Source organism: Cupressus sempervirens, chromosome 3 (genome assembly GCF_028749045.1).
Source record: "Cupressus sempervirens isolate cs-2001-9-10 chromosome 3, ASM2874904v1, whole genome shotgun sequence".
NCBI classification, from domain to species: Eukaryota; Viridiplantae; Streptophyta; class Pinopsida; order Cupressales; family Cupressaceae; genus Cupressus; species Cupressus sempervirens.
Genome location: NC_143120.1, coordinates 656,204,269 through 656,223,915, shown reverse-complemented (window position 1 = coordinate 656,223,915; position 19,647 = coordinate 656,204,269). Strand labels below are relative to the sequence as shown.

General features: G+C 34.8%; 1 protein-coding gene across 1 annotated transcript in view; it reads right to left on the bottom strand.

The window, feature by feature from the left end:
* Nucleotides 1-19,647, bottom strand: part of LOC149568408 (RING/U-box protein) — a 155,161-nt gene that overhangs the window by 100,490 nt on the left and 35,024 nt on the right. The gene's annotated exons all lie outside the window — the stretch shown is intronic.

The following is a 19,647-nucleotide window of genomic DNA, read 5'->3' as shown; positions in this document are numbered from 1 at the left end:
AGACACCAGTGTTGATGGAGTGAAATTAAGCCAATCCATTATTTGCCAACTTAAAACAACTACGCCTAGGAAGATGATATCTTCTAAGGACACATGGATGATTTTTGGGTTGCTAACACTCATTTAAATACTCAATTCTGGAGCAATCCAAATTAACATTCCCAATTAAAGTCAAAAATCTGCAATGAGTTCAAACTAACCTCACACTGTTACTTGGAATCACCAAAAGGTATGAACTTAGGTTTCACCATTTGGGTCTTGGGCAATTTGGGGAACAAAAGAACATGCTTTTGTAATTTAGAAACCTGTCTTTGATCATTTTTACATGCATTTTTGGTCAATCTTCTTCCGTGGCAATTCGCAAGTAAAAAACAGAAACCCGTCTTTAATCATTTTTACATGCATTTTTGGTCAATCTTCTTGCATGGCGATTCACAAGTAAGTAACAAATGCTTTTGAGTTGCAAAAACCCACCATTCTTGGACACTTTTGGCTAGAGGGATTTTTGGAGAACTAACTCATGAGATTCATCACAAAAAACTTCAGATTTGTGTCTCCAATAGGAGCGTTTTTGCCTCAAATCCATCAAGGATCAACCTTAGCACATCAAACTTGCTTATTTGGAGGGGTTTTATTCATTATACAGCCCAATTAGGGCACGATTTTGCTCAAAGACACCTCTTGTTTGGCCATTTTTCTTCACCAAATCTTCAAGTTGTTGCCTCAAGGTAAGTTCTAAGGCATTACACTTCATTTCCAGCCTGTTTACCACTCTTTTCAAGTTGCATTTGATGCCTTGGATATCAAATTTGATATGCATTGCAAATTGCATATGATTTAGTCAAAATGTTTGCTAAAATTGTGCATTTTTTATTTCTAACTTCCCACAATTGGCAAGCAACAGATTTTGACTCAAGAATGCATTCATTTTGCAAAGATTGAGTCCAGATTTGAAATCTAGGTAAGTCTCATTCATGCAATCTTTCTAAATTCGAAAATATTATTGGGTTCATTTTCAGATTTTGCATAAGAGACTAAAGAGACTTCTTCCTTTACTTCTTGAGGGAAAGAGGTAAGATATTTGTCAAATTCATAGGGCTATATTGTGTATATATTTGATCTTTTGTTTACGCACATCATTTCATTTCAATTTCAATTTTCAGATTTTGCATAATGAATATATTATGTTCTTTCTATCTTTTGTTTTACTTCTCCAAGTTGCATGTGCAAGTACTTCACCTTACTTATATATGCAGTCGAGACTAAAAAACACATTCATGAAGGAAGCTATCAAATGAAGTTAGCTCATTACACATGCTTTTGCATCCAAAAACCACACTTCCATGCTTGCACACATTCACACTTTACATACCACTGCCACATGACATAAAAACTCATTATGGTGGTTACTTGCATTTACTTGCATATTTATTTGTAATGAAAACACAATAGCTCCATTTCATTCATTTCTAAGCATTTTCCACATAATATCACTGCTGTTCACATATGTTTTCACACTTAAAAAACTCGTTTTTGATTTTCTACCATAAAAACACACATTTTTGAGCTCAAACATTTGCATCCACTCGCTGTCCCAACAATTTTCACCCATACATTTCATGCAAAAGTTCCATAGTTCATGCTTAAACACTCAAACACACAATGGATTCCCCTCTGAAGATGTACTTGTGGGATTTTCATGTCACAGATACTTTTGGACATAAACTTGCCATTACAGAGGATATTCTACCAGGTAAAGGTAAGGAAAAGAAAAAAAAGAAATATAAATATGATCAATATAATAACTCCATAGCTCCTTCACAAGCCACTTCGTATTGTGAAAATATCAAGGATACCGATATCTTGCACTTAGATATCAAGGACTTTTTGAAGTGAGTAGACATTGCTGCTACAAGTGAGATGTCACACATAAAAGAGAGTGGCATTCATCTTGTTTTTACTTTTCCTTTGGCTGCCCGTGGACCTGAGTTCATACGTGCTTGTGCCAAGAACTTTGATCTCCCATCAAGGACTATCAAAGACCAAGATGAGAAGACTATTATCAATCTAGATCCAGAGAGTCTTGACAAAATCTTCTGAGTTCCATCTACTCCACTAGTAACTAACATCACAAAACAAAAAGCCTTGGAGAGATGGAACAATGACATGGTAAAATGCAATAGGTATGTGAATGCTAGTTGGTTGATCAACAAGAGGCCTAGTCTTGTTAGATGGCCAAAGGGAAAGTGTTGTTCTGATTTCAAGAAAGGGATCAACAATCTTATCGCACTACTCATTCGCATTGTTGGACTCAAAGAATCGTGGATGTATCTCTCATTGTTCACTCCAAACAAAAGAAAATCTTTTGGGGAGAGATGATCAGTCATATGTTATTAGAGAAGTTGTCCCAAGTCATTTCAAGCGGGACCTTCTACATGAACTCATACCCGGTATACAATGTTGTTGCCCTAGGTTTATTCTCGGGCCTATCCACAAAGGGTGATTGCATTACAGTTCCAATTTGGCAGTATTTTGATAAGGTAAACTTGAAGTCCATCCCAATGCACTACAAGAGGGTGCAAGATGCTTTCTATGGGCATTGCATGTGTCTATTCAACAAGGAACAACCAAAAAAGCATGTATCCCACAAGGCTTAGGCTAAGGCAAATGAGTAAAGTTGTTTGTTCTTCCCTTTTCCCAACTTCGCATATATGAAAGTTGGTTATTTTAGAGATGAGTCATACACTCTTCCAAAGGTATCCCACTAACAAGATCATCCTCACAAAGTTAACAAGGTTGTTGATGGAAGTGCAGTCATACTAGTCTTCCTTGCACAAAATAGTCTTCCTTGCACAAACTTGGTGTCAAGATTTCATCAAGGAACCCTTTGAAGATTGGTGGTTATTCATTGGATACAGTAAAGGCTAAGAACATGGAATCTGACTTCAAAGAAGTGCTTTGAAGAAATTCATGTCACGGGCTTGCTTTGATTGGGGGGCATAAATGATAAAATAAGAAAATATTACGTCCATGTTCACCGTCTTGAGGATATTTCGGTTGATTTGCGCATAGAAATTGACATTCATCCAATGAACTATTGTTGGTTGACTCTAAAGCAAAATTTGTGGACTTCAACCTCCTAGAGATCTTTTGCAAGCGTTGAAGATGATGATCACATTCTAGATCCAGAATACAGTGACAATAATGTGGACAAGCTGCCTTTTTATCTACATCCCACTCATCAAAGGAGAATATTTCCATATGAGATCATTTTTATCCCATTCTCGCCAATACAAATATCTAGAGGCTAAAAGCATAAAAATCAAGCCTAGGAGAGATTTCAATACTGCTGGTCCAATTGGTTTAAGGGTCAAAATGAGAGGCAAGCAAAAGGATGGCATGGAATCTTTGGCAACAACTCTTCTAGAGCTTACCATCAAGAGTGACAAGGCAAAGGGACGTGTGCTTGAGATAAAGTCTGCAAAACCTCAAAAGATTCAAATTAGCCAAAGTTATGACAAACTTCCTCCACCATCAAGGAAATCCTCTCCAACCTCAGATGAATCATTGGATTCACCATTGAATTAGTGTGATGATTGACTTGAGTTGCTAGTAGTCTTCTTGATTCTATGCCAACCTCAAATGAATCATTGGATTCACCCTTGCGCGTGGCCATGAATACTTTTCCTCCTAATCCAACATCATTTCATGTGGATCTGACTTCGATCCCACCAGCTATGCTCATTTCCTCAATTGCTCCTACAATGTTGACAGTGGAGCGTATCATAGCTTTGAAAGTCTGTTTGATGCTTACACCATGTTTATTCCTAATGTTGCAGTATCATCCATGGCATTAACGGATACGTCATCAACACAGTTTGAGTAGTTCATGGCAAAGGTCATACATAGTAGCCCAACTCCAATGGCAATCATGATTGAGGCCCCAACTATTGTGACCACAATTACACAAATTGATCCAATATCCACTTTAGTTACCACTATTTCTACAAGGTCTTCTTCCTCTATATTTCATCCTTGGCTCACTTCAATCACTCAAAAGAGGAAAAAGGAAGAACTGTTAAGTTTTATTGATCTCTAATAGATAAAACAATTACTATGAAATGGAACTCTTACTTGTACTATAGAAGAGTAGAGTATGTCTTCAAATGATGATGATCTCTTACTGACCAGGTTTAGTATCTTCCTTTTATGATTCGTTGAGAATCACCTGTATGCTAAATGTGCTACGAATGTTGTATGCTACTGTAGGTTAGATGTAAGTAAAATATATTGGAAATGATAACAAAGTATTACTTGCAGATCACTGGATCTTGTGATGCCGTGGATTGATTACATTCCTCAGCGATCTACTCTCTTTAAATATGTAGACGGAAAGCCATGACCCCCGTAGAGTCATGCCTCTTCCGTGGCATGACTAACTGCCCATTAGTTAAGACAAATTAAATATAAGTGATGAGCCCGATCTCAAAACAAGTAATGAACCCGATAACACATTCATTAACATGTCGATGCAAACAATGATTGCCTTAACTACTTTAATATGCAATTGATCATAATGTCAATAGGCAATGTGTTGCAAACATATATTAATCCAAAAACACACACACACACACACACATATATATATATTATGTATAAATACATATATATATGTATGTATACATACATATATATATATATATATATATATATATATATATATATATATGTATGTATACATATACATATATATGTATATATACATATACATATATATGTATGTATACATATACATATGTATATGTATACATGCATATGTATATGTATGTATACATATACATATGCATGTATACATATACATATGTATATGTATACATGCACATGTATATGTATACATGCATATGTATATGTATGTATACATATACATGTGCATGTATATGTATATGTATGTATACATATACATGTGCATGTATACATATACATGTATATGTATACATGCATATGTATATGTATACATATATATATGTATACATATATATATATATATATATATATGTATATGTATATATATATAATAAGTAATAATGACAGTTTGTCTGAAAACATAAACACTAATTAGTATATCAGATAATCATCATATTACTTCTACTGATGCTAAAACATTAACATTCCCTCTTTAGCAAAGGAGAAGTAAAACACCTTTAGAATTTTAGTATAGAATACCTGATCGCTTTATCTAATCTTCACACACAATGAACAGTTATAAGTTAGATAATAAAAATCACAAAATTATGAACACTTATCATAATGTATATTATAATTTCTAATTGTCAGAAACAATATCTAGAGTAAACACAATGAAAATGTTACCTATGATCTCTAATTGCTTGAAGCAATGTCTAGAGATGTCCATAGTAATAACATAAGATTTCATGATCTCTAATTGCCTAAAGCAATGTCTAGAGATGTCCATGATAATAACATGAGTTCGTTATCTATGATCTTTAATTGCCCGAAGCAATGTCTAGAGATGTCCATGATAACAGGCCTATTATTTACAAGATCGTCACCTTGTAAATAATTACCTTTTGAATAAATATGTCTATGAAAGATCATCACCTTTCATTATATATGATGCTACTAACAAACAATAAAAGCATAAATTCACATGAATTTAAAACTTAATTTAATATTCAATATTACAAATTAATCATACCAAGTTTTTCTCCGAAGTATTTCAACTTCACTTTAGCAGGAGGCTTGGTCAAGATATCAGTTGTTTGCTCATTAGTACAGATATACTCTAATTGAATGATTCTTCGATTCACCATATCTCGAATGTAATGAAAAGGAATTTCAATATGTTGGAAGCGATTGTGGAATACCGGATTGGTTGAAAGCTTGATGCAACTTTGATTATCACAAAGAATCATAGTGGGCTTCAAAGGTCTTTTAAACAAATCTGCTAACAACTTCCGTAGCCATACCGCTTCTCTAGCACCCAAGGAGGATGCGATGTATTATGCTTTGGTGGAACTTAATGCAACTGAAGTTTGTTTTCTGCTGGACCAAGAAACCATGCCAAATCCTAGACTGAAGCAATATCCAGAAGTACTTTTACGTTCAATAGGACTGCCTGCCCAATCAGAATCTGAATATCCATGAAGTTCGATGTTGACTTTATCAAATTTGATTCTCATTCCAATGGTACCCTTTTAAGTATCTCAAAATGTATTTAGTTGCATGCAGATGTATCTTCTTTGGTGCACACATGAATTGACTCAAGGTGTGAGTAGCATAGCATATGTCAGGACGAGTATTAACCAAATACATTAAAGATCCAATAATCTACCTGTAGTAAGTAGAATCTATCGGTTCTAATTTGATCATATCATCTTTCAACTTATGTAGATTTACTTCCATAGGAGTAGTTGCAAGTTTACATTCCATCATCCCAAATTTTGTTAAGATGTCAATTGTATATTTTCCCTGATTCAGAATAATGCAGTTATCATGCTGCCACACTTCTAATCCAAGAAAGTAGTGAAGTAAACCTAAGTCTTTCATTTCAAACTTTGTTGTGAGCTCTCGTTTGCATTTTTTTATGAGATGTTTCTCACGTGTTATCAACAAATCATCAACATATCACACAAGGATAATCATATCATCACCATCTGTTTTGAAATATAAATTGGGATCAGCTTCATTTTTGGAATATTCTAACTTTAGTAGGTAGTTGTTTATCCTTTCATACCAAGCTCTGGGAACCTGTTTGAGACCATAAAGTGCTTTCTTTAACTTACAAACATGAGTTTTGATGTCATGAGTACTAAATCCTTCTGGTTGCTCGATATAGACTTCTTCTTCAATCTTGCCATTAAGGAATGTTGTTTTGACATCCATTTGATGTACCTTCCATCCCTTGGATGTTGCAATAGCCAAGATGGTTCTGACTGAAGTATATCTAGCAACTGGAGCAAATGTTTCTTCATAATCGATGCCTTCTTTCTATAAGAAAACTCGTGCTACAAACCTAATTTTGTATTTTTCAATGTTACCATCAGATGCATGTTTAAGTTTAAACAGCCATTTGGAAGAAACAACTTATTTGTTCTTAGGTCTTGGTACAACATCCCATACATCATTTTTTAATATAGAGTTATATACTTCAATCATTGCTTCTTTCCAAGACTGATTTGAAAGTGCTTCTTTAACATTAGAAGGTTTTGTTTTTATAAGTTCAGTTAACAATGCAACATAACATGATTGATTTCTTGTTCTTTTGCTCTCTCACATTACTTCATTAGGTTTAACATGATTTTCTTCTATCATTTTCCTAGCCCAGAGTGGCCTCTTTTTATTATTGATATTTTCAGAATCTTCATGATCAGGCATAGTGGAAGAGGAAGGCTCAGAATCATTATCCCTCTCAATTTCTGTTTGTTGATTTTCATCTTCTTCAGAAATAGACTCAGTGACAGATTCATCACTGTTTCTGGAAATTTTAAAGGCAACATCTTCTTCAAATTTCACATCTCTGTTAATCTCAATTGTTCTTTGACCTAAAATGGAGATCGTGTATCCTTTTGTTGTTTCACTATATCCAATAAATATTCCCTTCTTTTCGGAAAGTTCTAGTTTTGTTCTTTTCTCTTTAGGTATGTGAATACAAACTGGACATCCAAATATTCTTAAATGACTTAGATCAAGTTTAATGCCAGTGAATACTTCTTCTGGAGTGGTGTTCTCTAAAACTGAGTGTAGACATCTATTTTGAATGTAGACAGCAGTGTTAGATGCTTCAGCCCAGAAGGAAGTATGAAGGTTTTGATCGTGCATCATTGCTTTGGCTGATTCAACAATCGATCTGTTTTTGCATTCCACAATTCCATTTTGTTGAGGATTATAAAGTACAGAAAACTCCCTCTTAATCCCAACAGAAATGCAGAAATTATTAAAAATATCAAAAGTATATTCACCTCCATTGTCTGATCTTAGAGTTTTTATTTTATGTCCTGACTAATTTTCAACTAAGACTTTGAATTCTTTGAATTTTGCTAAGACTTCAGTTGATTCCTTTTGCTTCAAGAAATAGATCAAGGTTCTTCTAGAGTAATCATCAATAAAAATAATATAGAAGAAGCATCCATTAAGAGAAGGTACAGACATAGGATAGCAAAGATCTGTGTGGATCAGTTCAAGGATGGATTTGGATTTGTGAACACTTTTAGGAAATGATTATTTAGAATTTTTACCTAAAGCACATCCTTTGCAAATACTTAAATGATTAGTTTTGAGGCTAGGTAAATCTTTTACAATTTTTCCTATGGATGATAATGCCCAGTAGTGAAGGTGACCTAGCCTCCTATGCCAAATTTCGGTGGAATTTGAAGTTTCATGACTAAGAGCTAGGTTTAAGTTTTGATTATTACAAAGTTTATAAAGACTTCCATCTCTAAATCCGATGGAAATGGCTTTCTTAATATTAGAGTTCTTGGGCCAAGATAGAACTTTGTCATCTTGAAATGTGATTCTAAAACCTTGATCAGCAAGACTAGAAATAGATACTAGACTTATCTTTATTCTTAATACATATATAACATTTTTGAGTTGTAATGTAATTCCTAAGTTTAGTTGAATTGAATAGGAACCAATTCCTTTAATAGGATGAGTAGAGTTATCTCCAATGGTAACTTATTCTAAGGCTTGTTCAGAGAAGGTTTTAAATTTGTCTTTAAAACCAGTGATGTGTCGAGATGCTCCACTGTTGATGATCCAAGTATTGTTATTAGAGTTTAATTCACTTGAAAGGGCTAAGTAAAAGGCATAGTTTTCTCTTTCTTCTTTCTCTTCACCCTCTTTTTTGATTTCTACTAAGATTGCTTGAATTCTCTTCTTTTTAGGACAGAATTTGTGGGGGTGACCAATTTTGTCACATTTGAAACATCTAACTTTAGACCAATCACGTTGCTTGTAAGATTTGTTAGATTCTTTTTTGTTGCATTTGAATTTTCTCTTCTTATTTGTTTTTACATGAAGTGCTTGAATTTCTCCCTCTTGATTTGTGCTTAGTCCTCTTGAGACTACTCTAGATTCTTCTTGAGTGCATTCATTTTTTTATATATCAAATTTTGGAAGTTCGGGTCGAGAGCTTAATCCTCGAATAAATGTTTCCCATGATAGTGGAAGACCTCTCAGTGCTATCATGCTAAGCTCTTTGTCATCAACTCGACTGTCCATTGTTGCAAGTTGATCTTTTAATTCAGAAATTCTTTAAAAGTATGAGGTGATAAATTCTCCATTTTTTCATCTTTATGTATAGTATATCTTGTTTTAGAGTTAATAATCTACTAGTATTGTTGATTTCAAATGTATCTCAAATTGTGGAGAACATTTCAAATGCAGTCTTCAGACTAGATATGGACGGTAGGATATGATCTTTTGCTGAATCTATAATGATCTTCATTGCTTTGTTATTATGTCTTTTCCATGTTACTTTCTCTAGCCCATTTTCAGGTATAGACATGTTTGATTCAATATATTCTTCTAATTCCATTTCCCTTAATATTATCATTACTCTAATTTTCCATGAAGAGAAATTAGATGCACCCTCAAGCCTATCTTGTAGTCTCGCATGATTCACCATTTTAATGGTTTAAGGTTTTAGCCTCTCTTTTTTTTTAAATTGAGATTTTATTTTGTATAATGGTTTTTCTTATCAGAATGGCTTTGATACCATGTTAAGTTTTATTGATCTCTAATAGATAAAACAATTACAATGAAATGGAACTCTTACTTGTACAATAGAAGAGCAGAGTATGTCTTCAAATGATGATGATCTCTTACTGACCAAGTTCAGTATCTTCCTTTTATGATTCGTTGAGAATATCACCTGTATGCTGAATGTGCTCTGAATGTTGTATGCTACTGCAGGTTAGATGTAAGTAAAATATATTGGAAATGATAACATAGTATTACTTGCAGATCGCTGGATCCTGTGATACCGTGGATTGATTACATTCCTCAGCAATCTGCTCTCTTTAAATATGTAGACAGAGTGTCATGACCCCCGCAGAGTCATGCCTCTTCGGCGGCATGACTAATAGCCCATTAGTTAAGACAAACTAAATATAAGTGATGAGCCCGATCTCAATACAAGTAATGAGCCCGATAACACATTCATTAACATGCCAATGCAAACAGTGATTGCCTTACTGCTTTAATATGTAGTTGAACATAATGCCGATAGGCAATGTGTTGCAAACATATATTAATCCACACACACACACACACACAGATATATATGTATGTTTAATAAGTAACAATGACAGTTTCTCTGAAAACATAAACACTGATTAGTATATCAGATAATCATCATTTTACTTCTAAAAAACATTAACAAGAACTTCCACCCGAGGACCATGATCTCAACACGGCTACAAAGGCTAAGGTTCCTAAGACCAAAAAGGCAAAAATGGTGTCAAGGATCTTGGTAATGATAACGCCACGTATGCAGTGTTGGTTGAGCCTCTCATTGAAAAGCAAATAGAGGAGATACAAACCAGTGATTACAAGTTCACCACAATTGAACTTGGTAAACAATCTCGCTTGACTTGTCAGCAAGATGCACATGATGCTCTCAGCTTTCTCACTCAAAGGAATGACAAGTAGTGGGAAAGGAAAAACAAGCTCAAAGACGAGAATGCTAGATTGCATGACATCATTGAGAAGATGAAGGTCTCTTCTCTAACATTTCAGTCTTAAGAGCATGTATAGTGGATTGAGAGAAAAGCTAAGGCTGTCGAAAATTGGTGTGATCGCCTAGTATCTCAGGCAGGGGATGTGATCAAGGACAATTTCAGAATACTAAGGCATTAGACAGATATTTCAGCTAGCTTGAAGGAACTTCTTGCTTCTTTTTGTTAAGTTTTTGCCTAGATATAAAGATAAACAGCATAAGAAGAGAAAAGAAAATGCACAAAAGACAAGATTTATCCTAAGAAAGCCCTTCCACTTGAAGGTAAAAACCCAGCCACAACAGTAAAATATAATTTTCTTGATATAAAAATGTTTGAGTACAAGGCTTTCCACTTGATTGCTTACAATAAACTCAGCAATCACATAAATAGATTAAAAATAAGACTTTTCAAATTACACATGAAGGTCTCTTCAAATTTCTATTACAAGACCCTTCATATTTCCAAATATTCAACACTTTGTATTTCCATATGCATGCCTCTTCACATGATGTATGACACGTGTGTTTTTACATAATATTATCACAAAATGTTTTCTTCAGCTGAAGATAACCATAACAATCACAACAAACATATTACTTTTTATAAAATCAGAGATAAAGATCTCTACCATAGCTACAATCTTCAACACTCCCTCTTAGCAAGAGAGAAATCTTCAATCAGGCAGGCACACATAGGTGCAACCAAAGATGATAAATTCACATCACATGTTATCTCAACATAACATTACTCGCCATACTTACTTCATAAGCACATATAATGGAGTCATACACATGACTTCCAGAGAAGAACTCACTTCCACCATGGCTACTCCCAGAGGGTGGTCCACCATACCTACTCATGAAGGGTGGAACAAGGGCTTTCACCTCAGAATTCTCCCAAAGAAGAATGTATTTCCAACATACCTACTCACAAAAGGTGGAATAAGGGTTTTCACCTCAAACTTCTCCTAGAGAAGAATGCATTTCCACCATGCCTACTCGCAAAGGGTGGTCCACCATATCTACTCACAAAGGGTGGAGAGAGGACTTTCGCCTCAAACTTTACACGGAGAAGAATGCATTAAGAACATGTATAATAATGACAGAGTTCTCTCTCAACAAAGACTCTCTCTCAGCAGGGATGGTTTTGACCACCTCAATAAGATGGATGATTCCTATTGGACCAAACAAGGAGATTTAGTAATTACATTGTCACATAGGCTTATGCACCTCCCTTTATCATGTAACCTCCCTCTAAAGTTGAATCTACTTCCTTTGAATATGTATCATCAAGCAACATCCTCATCTCATTACTTCTTGTTGCATCCTACAACCAATAGAGATATTAATGATTCATGAGATCAATTATTATAGAGATTAATGTTAAAATGATGTACTATTCCCAGTGATATAACAAGAACTCATGACCTATCCTCAAAGATATAAACATAGAACACTTATCTCTTCTGCAATTTTGTTCACTGTCATCTACAACCGCTTGTTATAGGTTGAATCCTTTACACAGATCTTGTCTATGATAATATCCAAGACTGTCGTCTCTAAAGCATACAAATTATATTTTCTTCTACATGTTAGAATTTTTACTACCACTAAAATCTCTAGAGAAAAACAAATAAATACAATCACCATAGAATTTTTAGAATATTACTAACATCTCTATAGAAAAATAAATGATAATAATATAATCCCTATAGAATCTTTACAATACTACTCACATCTCTATCGTTAGAATACAAATAATATCTATCAGATCCAAATAGAAAACATAAAAAATTTAACTCTCTTTTTCTTTTTAAAGAAACCCATAGCAAATGAGTTCTAAGTAGAACATGTCAATTAAGATTTGATTAAGAGACATCTTAGCATCATAAACAAAAGAAGAGATGAAGTGGGGACCAATAAACAAGGCAAAAGAATAGACACGATTCAGAAAATGAAATAGAAAACTTAACACAAGTGAGCAACACTAATGTGTTCCCTTTCGACTAGAGGGCATGAGAGCTTAGCCTATTGCACTAACGAGAGATGACCATCTGCCAAAATGCCCAATATAAAAAACATTATCCGATATGCTGAGAGGCTTGCTCTACCCGATCTTAACAAAATAAATATTGAGACAAGGGATGGGCACCCCAACAAAATCCCAGAATGAAGAAAAATGTATGTTGATGGAGAAGACATAGAAATCCCTCACGCTAAGAATATCTTGGCATAGAAATGATTTTTTTTTTAATTCTATATCTACGGGAATTATACATGTGAAAACATTTGCCAAAGAATACCAAGAAAATAATCTAATGCATAATAAGAAAGAGACATAAGAATATGAGAAGATCGTTACTAAAAGGATTGTCGATACAAAGAAACCCGAATGCACTTTTAATATATCAAAAAAACATAATTAAAATCAATAGACTCCAATAATATGAAGAGAATAATCACTTGTACAAAGAAAGAAAAAAATTGATGGCAATTACAAAAGACAAACGACATCATGGAAAGGTGTCTCGACGTGTCCATTAAGAGAATCGTCAATGATAATATTCCTTACACATATATGATGAAATAAGAGACTACAACCATAGAAAAATCTAACGCTTTTCTAAACAAAATTCAATCATGCTTCACTCAGCGCTTCCACACCATACATGAAATAAAAAATGACTATTCAAAACAAATACTTCGAGTAAGTCTGAAAGAGAACCGACAAAAAATCATGAATAACACCTTTTCATAACCGTCAACTTACATAAGGCACCCAACAAAAGGGAATGAAACATGAGAGATCATGAACTACTTATAAGGATGACAATAAAGAAAACACAAACCATACTGTATCATTTGAAAGGTGTCAGAAGAAACCAAAACGACACACACACGCCATAGTTTTTTTGACAAACACAAATGAAAAAGAAACTTTTGTCATGGTAATTAAAAAAAATACTTAGCAACGAAACATCCAACGAAGAGAGCAAGACGAATATAAGATTTGAATATATCAGATGCCATGATAAGTAAAGTACAACATCATATATGCAAACAAAAGATTCAAATATTATCAAAAGATCTATATTGCTGCATATATAATGATATAACCAACATGCATGAAAAATGAAAATCCTCTGAACTTAATCACTTGGAATTTTCTCTGCAGAAAAACCAAAGAAACAAATGAAGGAAAAGAAGCAAAACCTTATTAAATAAGATATTGCAAAATGAAGCTTCTCTAGAAATTATTGTATGAAGCTAGCAGAACTTTAATTCTAAAAACTTGGTGCCTTTTTGGCAGCAGCAACCAAATAAGGTGGTCAAATTTGCAACATTAAAGCTAAAGTGAAAATTTTGATGCTACAAACTCCAACACTTGGAGATTGATCTTTGACATTCCTTAAAAGATCTTATCAAAACCTAGGTCTAATACCATGCTAAGTTTTTGCACAGAAATAAAAATAAACATAAGAAAATGAAATAAAATGCACAAAAAACACAAAAGATTTATCTTGGGAAAATGCTACCACTTGAAGGGAAAAACCAAGCCACACCAGCAAAATATGACTTTTACTGATATTAAAATGTTTGAGTACAAGGCTTTCCACTTGATTGCCTACAATAAACTAAGAAATCACATAAATTGATTGAAATGAGACTCTTCAGATTACACACGAAGGTTTCTTCAAGTTTCTACTACAAGACCTTTCATATTTCCAAATATTCAACACTTCATATTTCCCTATGCATGCCTCTTCATGACATCAAAGTAACGAGAATCAGAATCGGATCAGAATTGACAAGGCCAAATTGAATCGCAAATAAGCCATGAATCAAATTTGAATCGGACACGAATCAGCAAATTTACAAAACCCTTGAAATTTAGTGAGTAAATTAATTCATAAACCCTTTATTGCTGATGCAATTCACCGATTCACAATAAATCGTTTAGCTTGAATCGAATCACCGAATTCGCATGAATCACCGCGATTCTCATTACTATGCATATGACACATGTATTTGTACAGAATATTATCACAAAATGTCCTCTTCAACTGAAAATAACCATAAGAGTCATAACAAACATATTCCTCTTTATAAAATCAGAGCTAAAGATCTCTATCGCAGCTACAATCTTCAACACTTTGCGTCAACAACTCAAATCTCTCAAAGTCGACCTGAATGTATGGAAGACCATAACATAGGTTGACTTGGAGGTTTTGTGCAACTGAGGAATTTTCTCTTCAGTGGAGATATATTGCAGTACCTTGCATCTAATGGTCAACAAAGAAAATGTGTTGCAAAGCCTAGTGATTGAAGGTGACGCAACACTACAACGTTTGCAAAAACAAGTAAACATGATCAGTGACACTTTTCAGTAGCTAACATGTACAATCATTTCTGAAAGTGGAGAACTTGTCGATAATGAAGTCTTCATAACAGAATTTGAGAGAGCAATTCATTTTTAGCTTGAGGCAAAAAAGTTTGATTTTGGAGAGATTGATATAAAGAAACTTAGCAATAAAGAATATAACCGTTTCCACATAACCCATAATAGATCTGAGGAAACCCTCATTGAGGGAAAAAACCCAGCCTCCAAAAGCATCCATCACCATGTATTATTCAGCAAAAAATACCATTGCCATACAACCATGGAAGCCTTCATGGCCATAGCCACAACCAAGCAAACTATGTGAACAAGCATAAATCCACACATCCCATGCCATGCTTCCAACCTTCACAAATGCTCCCTTGGCTAACCTGTCAAGCCTTGTCCCGCTCAACTCTTGCATTTTCTCCTTCTCCTTGTCACTCTCTACAACAACTACCCTTGTGGCTGCTTATATAGTAGCAAGTCCCACAAAACCACTAAGTGGTATTACATAAACCATGTGCTAAAACCATGTGCTACCTAACCCACTAACCCCACATTTAATATTGGGCATTTAATTCTTTTCCCCAATATTAAATAATTACATGAAATATTATCACAAGGTTACAATACAACTCATCAAGAATATTCCATGGGAATCTTTACATGTTGCACGTCCATCTAGGCACAACATTACATGATAAAATAAAATAAAACAATATTATGCAATGTGTGCAACACCCATTATCTCAACAATTGACTCTCTCAGGCTACAGATTTTCACTCCATTGTCTACAAGATATGATAGTGTTACCTCAGAGAATGCAAACATTATCTATAAGTTGTCAATTGTTGCACGAAGCATAGGAGAACCGGATGCAGTAGTTCTACAAGAGTCGCTGCATAAGCTTGGAGAATTTATGGACACATTATGAAGATTTCTTCTAAGTGCCTTGGGAACTTCTTTCTCACTCTTTTTAGGAGCAATAGTTTATGGGAAATTATATGTAGAGGCAATGTATTTTGTAAATACAAGAAATAATGAACCTGAATACACACTTCATGTAATCAAGTTGCAACTACATTAGGTGTGCACTTTAAATTATTCAAAGATAGTTAGGAGTTTGTTAGAGAATAAGTCAAGGTGGTTGAGGGTTTCCCCTTTCTTCTTCACCTTTCTCTCCCATCTTTTCCCATATAATGGAGAAAGTTCATTGGAAATAAGGATCTTTTGTTTTATACAAGGAGACTATGCAGAAGTTGCTTGTAACTTGAAAAAGTTATGTTTCAAGATACAAAATTTCTGAATTGAATTTATCTTTGATTCAGTTTATAGTTTATATGTGTGGAGCATTTGCGCGTTCCATTTGGTTTCTTAAAGATTTTGAGTTTCTAGAAACATAATTGTTATAGTTTGATAGTGGCTACAAATACTCAAAATTAAAAACTTTGTGCTTTAGTTTGAAGCATATTATTTCAACTTGGATAGTTGGCAAGAGATTTTGTGCTTTGTTATCTATTTGATTTCCTCATCAAAACAGATTAATTGTAAGAGACTTGTTCTTATTGTTAATCAACCAAACATAATTATAATAATGTCTTAGGAGTTGTTCTTGCATTCAACTACCAAGCCACCACGATTACCGTAGCGGTAGGTACTTTTTGTTAAATTGCAAGTAGTTATTTTTCTTGCACAATCATTCCTAAAAATGGAGTTGATTAAGAGAACCACCCATTTGTTATTTACCGTTAGGTCTCTGTTGTAACCACCTACGGTAAGAAGGGAACCTTCCCTATTGCTAAGAGAAGAGATTATCTCACTACACCATTGCCTAAAGTCACAATTTTGTAAGTTGTGGTTTTAGTGACTCACAAAGAATTTCGCCAACAAAGACACTCTCCTTAGCTGGATGTGGTATTTGGTTCACACAGTTGCAATATTGTTGATCGAGAGACTTGCACTACATGGATATTGACGATCATGGTATTTATAGACTCATTTATACTGACAATTCTTAGGAGCATGCTATAGTAGCCAAAAGTTCTTCCATCAGCTATCTCTAGCATCAGCAATATGGGCATCTAAACAAACACTCTCTCTCAACTCATTTAGGAGGATCAAGTTGTTGGCTTACTGGAGATTCCAAATCAAAATCGTGGAGTTTGCAGAGCTTGTCAAGCTGGATATCAACATTGGACTCCATTTTTTAATGGCAATAATTGCCAAGCTTCCAAGGTATTGCAATTGGTTCATGATGATGTATGTGGACCAATTTACACTCCTACAATTACAAGGTCCAAGTATTTTCTATTATTTGTTAATGATTATATTAAGAAAATGTGGGTGTAATTTTTTAAACAAGAATTAGAGGTGTTTCGCATGTTTCAAAAGTTTCAAGGCATTGGTAGAAAATAGTCAGGTCAACACATAATAACTCTTAGGTCAAACAATGGGGAGGAATTTTGTTCTTATTATTTCTCCAACTTTTGTGCACATCATGGTGTCAAGAATCAACTTATCACACCTTACACCACTAAGTAGAATGGTGTTGTTGAGTGGAAAAATCGCCCAATCACCAAGATAACCTACTCTATGATGGAACATAGAAATGTTCCAAAGAGATTTTGGGCAAAAGCAATCTATACTATTATCTATCTTTAGAACAGGTCTCCCATACAAGATGACTGATGTAGACATCGATGGTCTTTGTAATGTCCCCAAATTAATGCAATGAAATAATTAATTAGATGGTCACAAAATTCAAATAATATCATAAGGATCTATTTAAATAATTAATAAGTAGGATACCCAAGTGATAAAATAATAAAGATAGTATGTCAGCCTATTTGTAGCCCTTTGGAAAAACTTCTGACAGCTCTTTAAGAGGCCATGGTTGGCATTGTAGGAAGTCATCATGGAGTTTATTTTATTGTGTATTTGCAATTCCAATTGGAATTCAATATTGTTTGCAATTTCAAAGGTGGAAGACCCTCCCCACTATGTAATTCCAGTTTTTGGTAAGACCCTTTGTATTCTATAATTGCAGTTTTGCTAGTTAGCAACCACCCTAGACTACCGTTGGAGATATCACTTCAAATATTTCAATGTGTACTTCATTGTCAAGTTTATGAAATCTTCTTACGAAAGCAAATTTGTACAGCTAGATAATCTAAGAATATAAGTCTCTAATTGATTGATAGCAATTCATTTATGTGGTTTCCATATGCCCTGATCAACAAACTATTGTGTTACCTTGGATTATAATAATAGTCATAGATCAAGTATAATATTTAGACATCACATACCAAGAGTTGAAAATTGAGTGTCAAACGTGTTGTGTTGAAGGAAGCCAACGGGTGTAAAGTGGAGGAGGGTGACAAATCAAAAGGCATCGAGCGTCAGGTGCCAAAGGGCTGAAATGCAACATGCGACATGTGGTGTGTGGTGTGCGGCATTTAGTTGTCTGGCTGGCATGCGAAGTGTGTGCAGTGTGTGGAATGCATGAAGGTGTTGTGTGGAGTGCATGCGGGTGGCATACGGAGTGTGTGGTGTGCAAAGAGTGTGTGGGTGTCATGTGGAGTACATGCAATGTGCAAGGCGTGTGAGTGGTGTGTGAACTGTGTGCAATGTGCAGTGTGCAGTGTGCAGTGTGTGGCATGCAGTGAGCAGTGTCGTGGCCGTGCAATGTGAAGATAAGTATTACCATGTTCTTGCAAGTGTACAGTACGGTGATAGTGTGGTAAGGGTGGTCTTTCCATATGGGCATAGAAGTAGCGTGGTACTATACAAAGACCTTTTGTGCAAGTGTGACCAGGTACCATACAAAGATATTATGTGTGGAGTTGATGTGCAAGGTTACTTGGCCACATGAAGTATTGTAGGGGTGGAATTGTTGGCCATACATCCATACGGTACATTACAGTTTCATATTCAGTCAGGTTGTTATCTTTGATGGAGAACAAGGGCCTTTTCAGCCCTCTCCTCCTGTTTTGAACTTTTGAGTCTTTAGGATCAACCTCTACAAGCGAAGGATTTGGTTGCTGGTCCTTCATTAGGTCCACATGATGGGAGAGATTAAGCTAACTTTGACTCTGAAGATGTGGAGTCTTGTACACATAATATTGCACAACCCAACTTTCCTCTAAATGATGTTGAGTTCCATCCTATTGAACCCATTCCAACCATTCTAGAATTAGATTTTGTTACTCCTGCTCCTCAACCTAGATAGTGGGCCATATGTAATCTCCATGATGATGATCTAATTGAGGGCAGATCAGCTAGAAACAAGAGAAAGTAGTAGAATACGGTCAATTTTAGTCTTATGACCAACATTCACAATGTTTATGAGCCTCAATCTTAATTAAAGGATAAAGGTATGCCTGAGTGGAAACAAGCTATGGAAGTTGAACACAATAGTCTTCTGAAAAATAGCACTTAGGTCACGTCTGATCTTCCACTCAGAAGAAGCCCATTGGTTGCAAATGGGTGTACAAAGTTATACAAGGTTGACAGAACCATTGGTAAGTA